Source organism: Sarcophilus harrisii, chromosome 3, assembly GCF_902635505.1.
Source record: "Sarcophilus harrisii chromosome 3, mSarHar1.11, whole genome shotgun sequence".
Lineage (NCBI taxonomy): Eukaryota > Metazoa > Chordata > Mammalia > Dasyuromorphia > Dasyuridae > Sarcophilus > Sarcophilus harrisii.
In genome coordinates this window covers 143,528,223-143,541,772 of record NC_045428.1, presented here as the reverse complement: position 1 = coordinate 143,541,772, position 13,550 = coordinate 143,528,223, and the positions used below count along the sequence as shown (strand labels likewise).

The 13,550-nt window shown below is 34.7% G+C and overlaps 1 long non-coding RNA gene across 1 annotated transcript in view; it reads right to left on the bottom strand.

Moving 5' to 3' along the window:
- Positions 1–1,538: 1,538 nt before the first annotated feature.
- LOC116422271 overlaps positions 1,539–13,550 on the bottom strand; it is a 44,767-nt gene continuing 32,755 nt past the window's right edge. Inside the window, exon 3 of the long non-coding RNA XR_004232840.1 lies at positions 1,539–1,739. This is a non-coding gene — a long non-coding RNA (uncharacterized LOC116422271). The remainder of the gene's footprint in view (positions 1,740–13,550) is intronic.

Below are 13,550 nucleotides of genomic sequence, written 5' to 3'. Positions count from 1 at the left end.
GCATATGCTTTGTAAATAAAAAGTTTTAATTAAAAAAAAAATTCTCAGTCAGGGCATCCCCAGTCAAGGAACACTTGCTGAGCATGGAGTTCAAGACGACTCAGACAAGTCTTCTCCCAGTGGCTTGGGATGTCCCAGCTATAGGATTGTGGGAGAAAAAATGGAGGGCTTATCTTGACAAGGAGGGAATCAAGCCAGGGGAGGCCAATCTCTCCCTATAGGGGTTACCAATGTTGAGGTTGGGAAGGAACCTCAAAAGTTTGAGGATCACAGACTGGTGTCATGAGGTGTCTCAAAAGAATTTGCAGGAGGTCTGAACCCATTTCCAAGTCAAGGGGGGAAAGTTTATTGTAATTATAACACTAATTGAAGCTTTCTAAATTCCAAGAGAATTTAGCAAAGAAGCAGAAGCAAAGAAACACATTTATCTATTTCTTCATGTTATATATATATATATATATATATATATATATATATATATATGCTAATTTTATTGCCTAAGGGTAGAACCAAGGAGTGGTCTCTGGAATTTGGTTATCACTGACCAACAGACAATGTTTGTTGGACTATTCTAAAGCCAGAAGACTTGAAATCACTGACAGATTGTTAGAACAATAGTCTCAGGATCATTAATATATCTTCCCTAAAGTCCAAAGGAAGAAATATTATTATATTCCTAGGCCGGAGGACTTTTATAATCATTGGCAAAGCAATAGCATTCTTAGATCAGAAGTCCTCAGGATCACAGATTCCAAAGTCAGAAGATTTAGAATCACTGACTTATTATTAGAAGAGAAGCCCCCTAAGGTCAGGGGACCTTAAAATTATTACTATCTCCCCTAGAAGCTATATTACATCACTTGTACTTTCTAGTAGTTGTGTGACATGTCAGGGACAAGTCAGTTTGTCTTTTCAAAATCCTGGTACTCTCATGTACTAGCTTTATTTTTTCTTTTTTTGCAGAGGGGCCCTTCCCTGTTTTCCTCAAATGCTAGGACTTTGCCTCAAAAAATTACCTTATGTCATAAGGCTACATGAATGTTGTCTTCCTGTTAGGATGCAAGATACTTAAAGGTAGGTATTATTTTGATTTTATTTTTGTATTTCCAACATAAATTCCTGGCATACAAGAGTCACTTAATAAATCCTTTATGCTGGATTAATGAGCAATTAAAGTTTTCAAAAGTGAAATGAGGATAGGGGAACTGACTCAGGAAAAGATTTTCTTCAATGAAAGTCTTCAAGCAAAAAGCTAGATGATCTCTTGTTGATTATATTATAGAAGAAATTCTTCAGGTAAGATTTCTATCAACTCCAAAGTTCTATGACATTGATCTTTAATATGGAGATAATACCTGTGATGATAATACCTGTGAAGAAAATACTTTGTCAGCCTTATGTGCTATATAAACATAAAGTGTTCCTGTTTGTTTATACAATTAAAAATTGCTATTTAATCTAATAAATCTAATCTATACAAAACCAACATAATCTAATAAATACCAATAATATTTTCTTATTTTGTGATCATTAAAACACTAATACAACTTCAATTTATGGCCCTTTATACTTGCCTAATTTCGATATTTTAGACCAAGGTGTCTTGTGCTCTCATCTTCCCATTGTTTATGTGAACATAACTTACATTCAAATTCTTCCTCTTCATTTCTGGCTTTAAAAGCAGCTTGCAATTACCTTTCCTGGCATTCTGCCATTCCTCTTGTCAGAAAAAGGCCTCTCTGTGGATATGTCAACAAAGAAAAGCGCCATATTCTTACTCAGATTGAGATGAGTAGAAATCATCTTATAATTTCATTTCTCAGAAGATAAAGGAAGCAACCATATAGGAAGGCAAGGGAAGTCAACACCTTGAGTATAACATGCAGGGGTTTGGTAGGGACAGGAAGGGCAATGAGGAATATTTTTAAATATTAATTTTTACATATACACATATTTTAACACCATAAAATTCCATTGTTCATGGCACAGAGGGATTTATTTTGTGGGTAAACCAAGCCCAGGTATCACAGTAAAGATACCAAATTTCATGTTCATATTAATGAAAAAGGATTAAAATTTCATCTAAGTATTTGATTCATTTGAGATCTTTTACTTTTTAGTTTCTATTCAATGTTTTAATCACTCAGTAGATGTTCATTGAATGTATAAAGGTAACTATCATCTTTTTGGTTGGTTACAGAGGGCTGCTAGGTAGCACAGTGAATAGAGAACCAGGCTTGGAGTCAAGAAGAAATGATTTCAGATTTAGCCTCAGAAACTTACTAATTGAGAGACTTAACCAAGTCATTTATCCTTGTTTGCCTCAGTTTCCTCATCTGTAAAATTAGCTGGAAAAGAAATAGTAATTATTTTAGTGTCTTTAATAAGAAAACCCCAAAATGGGGTTGGAGAGACAACCGAACAACAATAACAACAGTGAATTTGGAATCATAAGGTCTGGGTTCAAATTCTTCTTCTGCTTCTTCCTCATGTGAACAAGGACAAGTAATTTGTCTTCTCTGGGCCCCTGTAAAATTAGATAGTTAGCATAGAAAATCTAGTTTCCTAGATTTCTAGATTTCTGAAATCTAGTTCATTATCTAGCTTGACTATTTAAATGCAAATGCATTGGCCTTGAAGTTCTCAACAAGATATTCCATCTCTGTACCCTGTGCATTTTCTTTGGCTGTCCATTATGCCTGAAACACTCCTCTTCATCTCTACTACTTGGTTTTTCTGATTTCCTTCAACTATCAACTAAAACCACATCTTCTGTAAGAGGTCTTTCCCTATGCTCTTTAATTGTAGTGCCTTCATTCTGTTCATTATTTCTAGTTTGCCCACTTCATAGCTTATTTGTACATTATTGCTTGCATGTTGTCACACATTTGACTATGGGCTCCTTAAAATCAGAGGCTATGTTTTTCCTTTCTGTATATTCCTATATTACCCAGTGTTTAACATAGTATCATGCTAATGCATAATAGATGCTTAATAATGGTTCATTGATTAATTGACTGACACTCAGAGTGTATCATTTCTAGATTTCACTGACTTCAAATAAATGCTTTGTTTCACCTCTTTCTAGACCTAATTTTGATCAAAAAGAGTTAACAGAATAGACAGAGATTCTGAAAACCTCATGAGAAATGGTAATGTTTTTGCAATTCTTTCTGGTGAAATATGCTAGCCCCTAAAAAAGTTGATTTGTAAAAGCTAGTTAGAAAATTCAGTTGGATCAAAGATAAACTCTCTCAAGAATGTAATTCTGATGACATAGTTACAATCCCTATGAGGTAATATAGTTGCATAGAGAACTCTGAATAGCTCAGATTTTAAAAATTATGTACAAATGAAAGAAAGAAAGAAAACGTTGATGGTGGAGGCTCTAAGAAAGATAAGGACACATACATTTTTAGTGGAATTGTAAATTGGCCCAATAATGCTGAAAAGAACTTTGGAATTATATTAAGGGACTCAAATGTCTGTTTTTTGACCCAGTGATCCTTCTGATAGATATTTTACCCCAAAGAGGTCAAAGAAAGAAAGGTTCTATATACTCCAAACATACATAGCAATTTTTATAATAGCAAAAAAGAAATCATATAGATGGAGGAACAGCTAAAGACATTGGAGTATATGAATACAATTCATGAAAATTACATAAAGAGGAATATAAAGAATTAATAGGAATATAGAAAGACTAGAATTGATTCAAAGTCAAATGAATAGACCTATGAAAACAATATAAATGTTAGGTACAGCAATGTAATGTGAGGGGAGGGGGGAGTGAACAGTGAGTAATTATGATAATAAAACTTAGAGCCAAAGGAAAAAGGAGAAAATGTAGTTTGCTTCCTTCTATACAGAAGTGGGGAATTAATGGTGTGGGATTTTGTATATAACATCAGACTCAATTGATATTTTTGGCTAGTTTTACTGCAGGCTTTTCTTTTTCTTCTTCTTTTCTTAATCTTTGTTGCAAAGAATATCTCTGGTGAAGAAAACAAGGAGGAATGTATCTGGAAATGAAGGTGACATGAAAGTAAAAGACATAAATTTAAAAAAAAGATTATGTATAAAAGACTGAAAGAAGGGCATGTGAGCAAGGATAAATAGGAATGATTGACATAGAGTTGTCATTACACTTTTGGAAAGGCTAGAGTCCACAAGGAGCTGAAGCTTCTTAAAAATGCATAAGACACTCCTTTCTTGGCATTTGCCAAAGCTTTCAGAGGACTGTTTCTGGAGAACATTTCAACAAATATTCTTGGCCACAAGCATAAAAGTCCCCAAGAGGTGACAGTCCAAGCAAAGCCAGGTTATTCCATCAGATGACTTTAGTGACTTTTTCCATAAGAAGGATGTCTCAGAACTAGAATGAGGGAAGGAAGGTGTAGTTCTTCCCTCTTTGAGGTTGTAGGAGGGAGAATAAGAATTGAAGGGAGTTGAAGGAGGATAAAGCTAGCAAAAGATTCCACTTTCTCCTAGTGGCAGATCCCTAAAGATTACAATAAGGGTTTCTTGGGTCTCATTTAGAGTATGAATGAATGCTTGCAGCTAATAAAACCTTCCTCTTGTTTTCAATCAATTAGGCACTTTTTAAAATTAATATTAGTTTTCTTCATATGTAAAGAAGGAACCATAATTCTTCACAGCAATTCATCTCACCCTTCTCTCTCATGCAGGACTCTTTTTCTTTCTTCCTTTCTCCTTTTCTTTTTTTTCCTTTCTTTTTTTCTTTCCTTCTTTCTTTTTATCTTTCTTCATTCTTTCTTTCTCTCTCTCTTTTTTTCTTTCTCTTCTTCTTTTCTTAGCTTTGTTATAAAAGCAAGAAGAAAATACTTTAGAATTGTTAAAGATGTAAATAAAAGTGAATATAGTTTAAAGTTTCACAAGGTAAGGAAAAATGTGAGACAATAAAGGAGTTTTAAGTTTGTTTCAGAAAAGAAAAAGAACAAAGAAGGGGAGGTCTGCTGCTTGAGTTGGGGTGGGGCTCCAATGTGAACTGAGGATAGGGACTAAGAGATATTATACAACTGCTCTTTTGTTTTGCTCTTTCCATCGAGGATTGTGATCTTTAAACCAAAAAGGAGAAAACAAAAATGATTATGAGGGGATTGAGGTTTAGGATATTTGAGGCAACTATATGAGAATTCCTTGCTAACTTCAACATTTTGGTCCTGACCTAGAAAAATTATATTCTGGGTCCAAACTCCCTAAAAGATATTGCAAGGGGCGTGATAGCCATGATTTCAATGAGGTTGGTCTTCACATAAGTGGTTACCTGTTAATCTGGTTAATAATAGTTACTGCCCTACCCTGTTTCTTGCTCATTCCCTTTTGACTCTTGGTATACTGATCCTGATGTGGCTCATAGTTCCCATTATTGATTTTCAATCCCCACTATTACTTCATTCCCCTGGAATTTGCCACATGATTTCACAATCCCTGGTCATACTTGAAAAGAATAACTCCTGGCTATGTTTCTTCCTAATCAGATTTAGACCTGTAGGCAGTCATTTTATAAGGTATTTAACATCATTGTTTGTTAGGATCTGCTTCACAGCACAAGGAAAAATTATTGGATGTATTTAAGTATAATTATTGAATCCTTTCTTTTTTTTTTTTTGCCAGTATTTTATAGCTCTTTATTAGATACTTATAATGGTACAGATACTGATAAAATCTGCACCTTTCTTTTTTTTTTTTTTAATTATAGCTTTTTATTTACAAGTTATATGCATGGGTAATTTTACAGCATTGACAATTGCCAAACCTTTTGTTCCAATTTTTCCCCTCCTTCCTCCCACCCCTTCCCCTAGATGACAGGTTGACCAATACATGTTAAAAATGTTAAAGTATAAATTAAATACAATATAAGTATACATGTCCAAACAGTTATTTAGCTGTACAAAAAGAATCAGACTCTGAAATATTGTACAATTAGCCTGTGAAGGAAATAAAAAATTCAGGTGGATAAAAATAGAGGGATTGGAAATTCAATGTAGTGGTTCAGAGTCATCTCCCAGAGTTCTTTTGCTGGGTATAGCTGGTTCATTTCATTACTGCTCTATTGGAACTGATTTGGTTCATCTCATTGCTGGAGATGGCCACATCCATCAGAACTGATTGTCATATAGTATTGTTGTTGAAGTATAGAATGATCTCCTGGTCCTGCTCATTTCACTCAGCATCAGTTCATGTAAGTCTCTCCAGGCCTTTTGAAATCATCCTGTTGGTCATTTCTTAAAGAACAATAATATTCCATAATTGAATCCTTTCTTTAAAGAGGCACAGAGAATGGAGAGGTAATGTTACAGAGAGAGATAATCAAATGTCCTCATTTGCAAAAAATAGAAGATTTCACAATTGGAGACAAGTGACCTTTGTATGTATGTGTATTTAAAGTGTTTCAGTAACTGATCCAGCCATTCTGGAGAACAATTTGGAATTATGACCAAAGGGCTATAAAACTGTGCATACCATTAAACCACACTTAACACCGTACACCAAGATAAGATCAAAATGGGTTCATGATCTAGGCATAAAGAATGATTAGAAGAACATAGGATAGTTTACCTCTCCTCCACAGGTCTGAGAGGTAAACTATCTTATGTTCTTCTAATTTGTGACCAAAGAAGAACTAGAGATCATCATTGATCACAAAATAGAAAATTTTGATTATATCAAGTTAAAAAGCTTTTGTACAAACAAAACTAATGCAGACAAGATTAGAAAGGAAGCAATAAACTGGGAAAACATTTTTATAGTCAAAGGTTCTGATAAAGGCCTCATTTCCAAAATATATAGAGAATTGACTCTAATTTATAAGAAATTAAGCCATTCTCCAATTGATAAATGGTCAAAGGATATGAACAGACAATTTTCAGATGATGAAATTGAAATTATTTTTAGCCATATGAAAAGGTGTTCCAAATCATTATTGATCAGAGAAATATAAATTAAGACAACTCTGAGATACCACTACATACCTGTCAGATTGGCTAGAATGACAGGGAAAGATAACACGGAATGTTGGAGGGGATATGGGAAAACTGGGACACTGATACGTTATTGTTGGAACTGTGAACGGATCCAATCTTTCTGGAGAGCAATCTGAAACTATGCCCAAAAAGTTATCAAACTGTGCATACCCTTTGATCCAGCAGTATTACTACTGGGCTTATATCCCAAAGAGATACTAAAGAAGGGAAAGGGACCTGTATGTGCCAAAATGTTTGTGGCAACCCCTTTTTGTAGTGGCCGGGAACTGGAAACTGAGTGGATGCCCATCAATTGGAGAATGACTGAATAAATTGTGATATATGAATGTTATGGAATATTATTGTTCTGTAAGAAATGACCAGCAGGAGGATTTCAGAGAGGCCTGAAGAGACTAACACGAAGTGATGCTGAGTGAAATGAGCAGAACCAGGAGATCATTATACACTTCAACAACAATACTGTCTGTGTGAGGATCAATTCTGATGGAAGTGGTCCTCTTCAGCAATGAGAAGATCCAAATCAGTTCCAATTGATCAGTAATGAACAGAATCAGCTACACCCAGTGAAAGAACACTGGGAAATGAGTGTGGACCACAACGTAGCTTTTACACTCTTTCTGTTATTGCTTGCTTGCAGTTTTGTTTTTCTTCCCAGGTTATTTTTACCTTCTTTCTAAATCCCATTTTTCTTGTGCAACAAGATAACTGTATAAATATGTATACATAAAAACAAAACAAAACAAAAAACTGTGCATTCTTCTCGATCCAACAATATCATGACTAAGTCTATAACATCCCAAAATGATCATAAAAGAGGAGAAAGGATCCATATGTGTAAATATATTTTTAGAAGCTCTTTTTGTGGTGGCCAGGAACTGGAAATTGAGTGGATGCCCATCAATTGGGAATATCTAAATAAGTTATGGTATATGAATGTAATGAAATGTTTTATGAGAAATGATGAGCAAGCTAATTTCAGAAAAGCCTGAAAATACTTACATAAACTGATGCTGAATAAAGCGAGTAGAATCAGGAGAACGTTGTACATGGTAATAGCAAGATTATGTGACAATCAACTCTGATAGACTTAGCTCTTCTCAGCAATGCAGTGATCCAAGACAGTTTCAATAGTCTTGGGACAGAAAGTGCCATCTGTATGTAGAGAGAAAACTATGGAGACTGAATACAGATCAAAGCATACTATTGTCACATTTTTGTTATAGTTGTTTGTTTTGTCTTTCTTGTGGTTCTTCCCTTTTGTTCTGATATTGTTTTTTACAACATAAATAATATAGAAATGTATTTGAAATGATTATACATGTACAATTTATATTAGATTTCTTGCTATGCTGGGGAAAAGGGAGGTAAAGGAAGGAGAGAGAAAAAAATTTGGAATTCAAAAATTTTATAAAAATAAATATTGAAAACTATCTTTACATATAATTGGAAAAATAAAACTATTGAAATATGAAAAAATGATGTTTCAATAATATAATTTTCTTTCTTTTCTCTTTTGGCACTTGGCACAATGAATAGAGCACTGGGCCTAAAATCAGGAAACCTGGATTCAAATCTAGGCTATCATTTACTACTTATGTGACAATGAGAAAATAACCTCATCTCTTTCTGCCTCAATTTCCCAAACCATAAAATGGAGAGATAATAATGGTATATCTTCCAGGGTTGCTGTAAGAATAGGATGAGATATTTATAAAGTGCTTAGCATAGTACCCAGCACATAGTGGGCACTTAATAAAGCTAGATCTCTTCCCTTGTAGCCCTTTCCATTTTGGAGGGGCATCATTATCATATCCTTCTCTCCCCTCCAAATTCTATCCATCTATTTAAAAAAATCAAACTCACGACAAATAAGTAAAAATAAAATTAATTCATAAACTGGCCGTAGCTAAAGATATTTGCCTTATATCCATCACCTGTCATCAAGAAGTAGGTAATCATCCTTCATTATTGGACAAGTGAATATGACTTCAATCCTCATGAAAGTTGTGAGTAGATTGTTAAATATATGATTCATATAGTTTTAGGAAGGTAGACATTCATCATCATGAAAAAGAATTAGCTTGACTTCTTCTTTTGGTAAATTTACTAAACTTAAAAGCTCAAGGAAATTCTATAAACACAGAATATCTAGTATTAGCAAAAGGCAATTCCAAAAAACTAATCAACAATAATCAATGTCTGACGGTAAAAGCAATTTTCCACAGTCATAGTCCATCATTTCTCCAAAGAACAGAGGAAGGTGGAAAACATATTCTTATCAGCCTTTGTTGTGTGGATTCCATATCAAGCCAGTATTATCAGATGTGGTCCTAAAGTAATTCCAGTTCTTAAATATCGCCTTTTTTGCTAGCTGTTGACTTCCAAAATAATCTTTTTTTTTTTTCTACATCCCTTTAGTGAGGAAAATACAATCTGTGCCAGTGATCTTTAATTTCTTGCCCAAGACTTGGTCATCTCTGACAACACTTTAAATTCTTTATTTTTATATCATTTGTATCCATGTGAATCATCAGAAATAGGTAGTAATCTAAATGTTTTGATAAGTCTTCAGCGCTTTTCCTTCTTTCTTTTCAGAGATTGCAGACTGAATTGGAAATGTTCTATATACTGTAATGTATATGTTGATTGGTTTTGCAGAACTCCTTTTTCTACTATATTATTTAAAGCAAGGGCTGATTCTTTGAATAGGAAAGGAGAGAGGGATTTATATTTTTTTAAGTTTGAAGAAGTTCTCAAAACCTTCTCAGATACAAGCCAGGGGAAGACAATAGAGCTCTTTGTTGTAATATCAGATCAAGAAGTAATGCCTCAGGGATATCAAATTTCCTGAGGTGGAAATCACCAAACTCCACTATTTTTCCCTTCTTCCTCTGACCCATACATTAACAGAGAGTGGAGAAAGAGTTGGTCAAACACCCTACTCTACCCATCTGCCCCCTCCTACTTCATCACCATTTTTGTCTAATGTGGCAAGACCCTAGGCTCATAATGATGGTGAAAGAGAGGCAATTCAAGCAAGGAGTGGGAAAGGTCTAAAATTCTACATGGAGATTTGAAATCAGCAGGGGTATGAATTTATATGTTATCAGGAAAGAGGCCAAATGGAATCCTGCCTGAAGGGTTTTTAATCCCCGTAGGGATGGCAAAGAAGAAAGAAGTTCATTGGCTTTGGGTCAAGTGCAGTTCCACCCTCACCCCTAACCTCTCCCCCCTATCAAAGAGATCAGATTCTGGCAAACATTTCCTTCCAGTTTTCAGGGAGGCCTAAAGAGGGAGGAATGCTCCCAAGGCTAAAATGATGGTTCCTCCTGCTTGCCACACACTGATCAGGGCTTCTGATATTCTAGGTATCTTTCAGTCCTACTCTTTGTGCTCCAAGATGTTTTTTCCTACTAGGAACATCATAAGTTAATTGGGATCAAACTGTACAGGGGAAGAGGGAAACTGAAGCACTATTGGAATAAGCTAATTGGAATCAGGGCAACCCTATATTCCCTCACCAATCCTATTCTTATATTAAGTTACCCTGAAATTCAAATATTGGGACAATAATATACTATTGGTCAAATTGTAAATTGGTTTAATCATTCCGGGGGGGAAGGGGGAGGATTGGAATTATAACAGAAAAATTATCAAACTACTGAGAATGTTTGAACACAGATCAGGTTTTCATCATATATCACCTATTTTTGTTTGTTTGTTTTTGTTATTGTTATTGTTTCTTTCCTTCTTTTTTCTTCCTTCTTTTCTTCTTCTTCCTCCTTCCTTCTTCTTCCCTTTCTTTCTTTCTTTTCCTTCTCCTTCTCCTTCTCCTCCTTCTCCTTTTTCTTCTTCATCTTCTTTTCTTCTTCTTTTTCTTTTCTTCTTCTTCTTTTTCTTTTCTTCTTCTTCTTCTTTGTTCTTTTCTTCTTCTTCTTTGTTCTTTTCTTCTTTTTTCTTTTCTTCTTTTTCTTTTCTTCTTTTCTTTTTCTTCTTTTCTTCTTTACTTCTTTTTCTTTTCTTCTTCTTCTTCTTTTCTTCTTCTTCTTTACTTCTTCTTTTTCTTTTCTTCTTCTTCTTCTTCTTTTCATCCTCCTCTTCCTCCTCCTTCTCTTTCTTTTCCTCCTCCTCCTCTTCCTCTTTCTTCCTGAAGTCAGAAAGTCCTGAGTTCAAATATAGCCTCAGATAGCTGTGTGACTCTGACAAGTCACTTAACATGAAAGCCTCAATAAATAAAAGAAACCAAAAAGGTCAGCCTCAATTTTCCATTGTATAATGGGATATAATAATAATAGCTATTTCTCAGAGTTTGGGGAGGATCAAATGAGATATATGAATAAAGAGCTTTGTAAGCCCTAAAGCAATAAAAATGGAAAGGAATGATGATTATAATGATTATGATGATTATTATGATGATGATAATTTATGGTGTGAAAAAAAAATGGACTGGTCTTGTGGTGAATATTACAGATGATTTGTTCTTTAGATCTCCACTGGTATTTATCAGGAAAAAGTGAGGAAAGCCTCTAGGATGTGGGACAGACTTCTGGTAAATCTTTGAGAGTAACATGGAATGGACAGGCAAGGATAGCCATCTTCTGTATTAGACAGAAAATCCAAATCAGTCCTTTCTGACTCCAAACCCAATACTCTATCTGTCTATCTAGCCTCTATGCTATCTAGATGCTAAGGAAAGGCATAAGAAGGAAAAGTATGAATGGATAACCCACACTGTTAGGGTGGCCATGGCAGAAGAAAAAAAAATGTAATTACAGAATGGACATAGCAGATTTCCAAACCCAAGAAAACAAAGAGGCCATAGAGACTAGAACCATTTAGAAGATTTATTGCTTGATTTGGGAGTTCAATGATCAATGAAGATTTAGTAAGTAGTTTTAAAAGCCATAGGACAAATTCAGTGATTCCCTGTATCAGTTCCAAGAAAAATATGTAATCTTCAGAAAGTTGATTAAGATCAGCAATACTTCAGGCCCAGAGCTTGCCTTTTCTATCACATGTGATTGATAGAAATAGCATCACAACTGCCAGACCACTACCATGTAAAGTCAATGAGACTAGAAAGTCTAGGGCAGAGTCTTTGACATGAGGTAACACTGAAGGGACTAGATGGCACAATGGATAAAGCACATGGATAGACAACTACCTTCCAAGTTCAAATTCAGCTTCAGCCATCAACTAGCTAGGTAATCCTACATAAGTCATTTAATTCTGTTTGCCTCAGTTTCTTCATTTGTAAAATTATTTTTAAAAATTGTAAAATTACTGCAAAAAAGAAAAAAAGAAGAAAAAATAAAATTACTGGAAAGAAAGAAAAAAAAATTGTAGTCAGTATCTTTGTCAAGAAAACCCCAGATGGAGCAGCTAAATGATGCAGTGGATAGAGTATCACCCCTGAAGTCAGTTCAAATCTGGCCTCAGATATTTAACACTTCCTAGATGTGTGATGCTGGGCAAGTCACTTAATCCTAATTGCCTGCCACAAAAAAGAAAAGAAACGAAACAAGGAAAATCCCAGATGGGGTCACAAAGAGTTGGACATGATTGAAACAATTCAACAACAACAAACAATTCTAAGGCATTTACTTCTTGCTTTGACAAAAAAAGAAAAGAAAAATAGAGCACTGTCCCTCTGTAAGAGGGAATGATACAATTAAAATTAAAGTTTTAGTTAAGACTTAAGAGCTCAGATCAACACAATAATCATTCATGTAAAATGGGAAGAATAATTGTAGAACCTGCCTCCTAAATGTGTAGTGAGGACCAAATGAAATAATAAAGATAAATTCTTTAGTACATTATCTGGCAGATGTCGTTGTTTGTTGCTTAGTCATATTTCAGTCTTGTTCAAATTTTTTATTTTCTTGGCAAAGATATTGGGTGGTTTGCTCTTTCATTTTCCAGTTCATTTTACAGATGAAGAAACTGAGGTAGACATGGTTAAGTGATTTGCCTAGGGTCACACTCAAGTCTCACTTATTCCCTGCTGAGCTCAATCTATTGCCCCACATAATTGCCCCTTGGCAAAACTTGGAAGTTTCATTAAGCATATTATAAGGCTGGCACCTCTGATATTTTCCTGGACAGTGGACTTGTCAGCCCTATTAACCCACTGAACAGCAGCTAAGAAATGATGCAAGCCGTATAACTTCACAAAATGGATTGTCTGGTTAGATATTGATTTTACTGACATAGTAAAAAGTGAATTCATTTAATGTCTATCAACTGAGAACTTTGTAAATACATTGAGGCAAGAATTGAGGTAGTTGAGTTCATTCAGTTTTTTTTTTAAATGTCAAATATATAAAAAGGTCTCTCAGTGGTGAAACTAGCTTGTACATGGAAATACACACAATGTTTCCATGCAGTTTTGAAATCTCCAGTATCAGAAAAATGATTTCTTCCTTTAAACTGGACATGAACCCAGAGGACATTTTCCACTTCTAGAACTCTAGCAAAGCTAAGGAAGAAAGAAATAAACTCCAACATCTAGAATCTTATTCATATGAAAATATTTTGGAGATA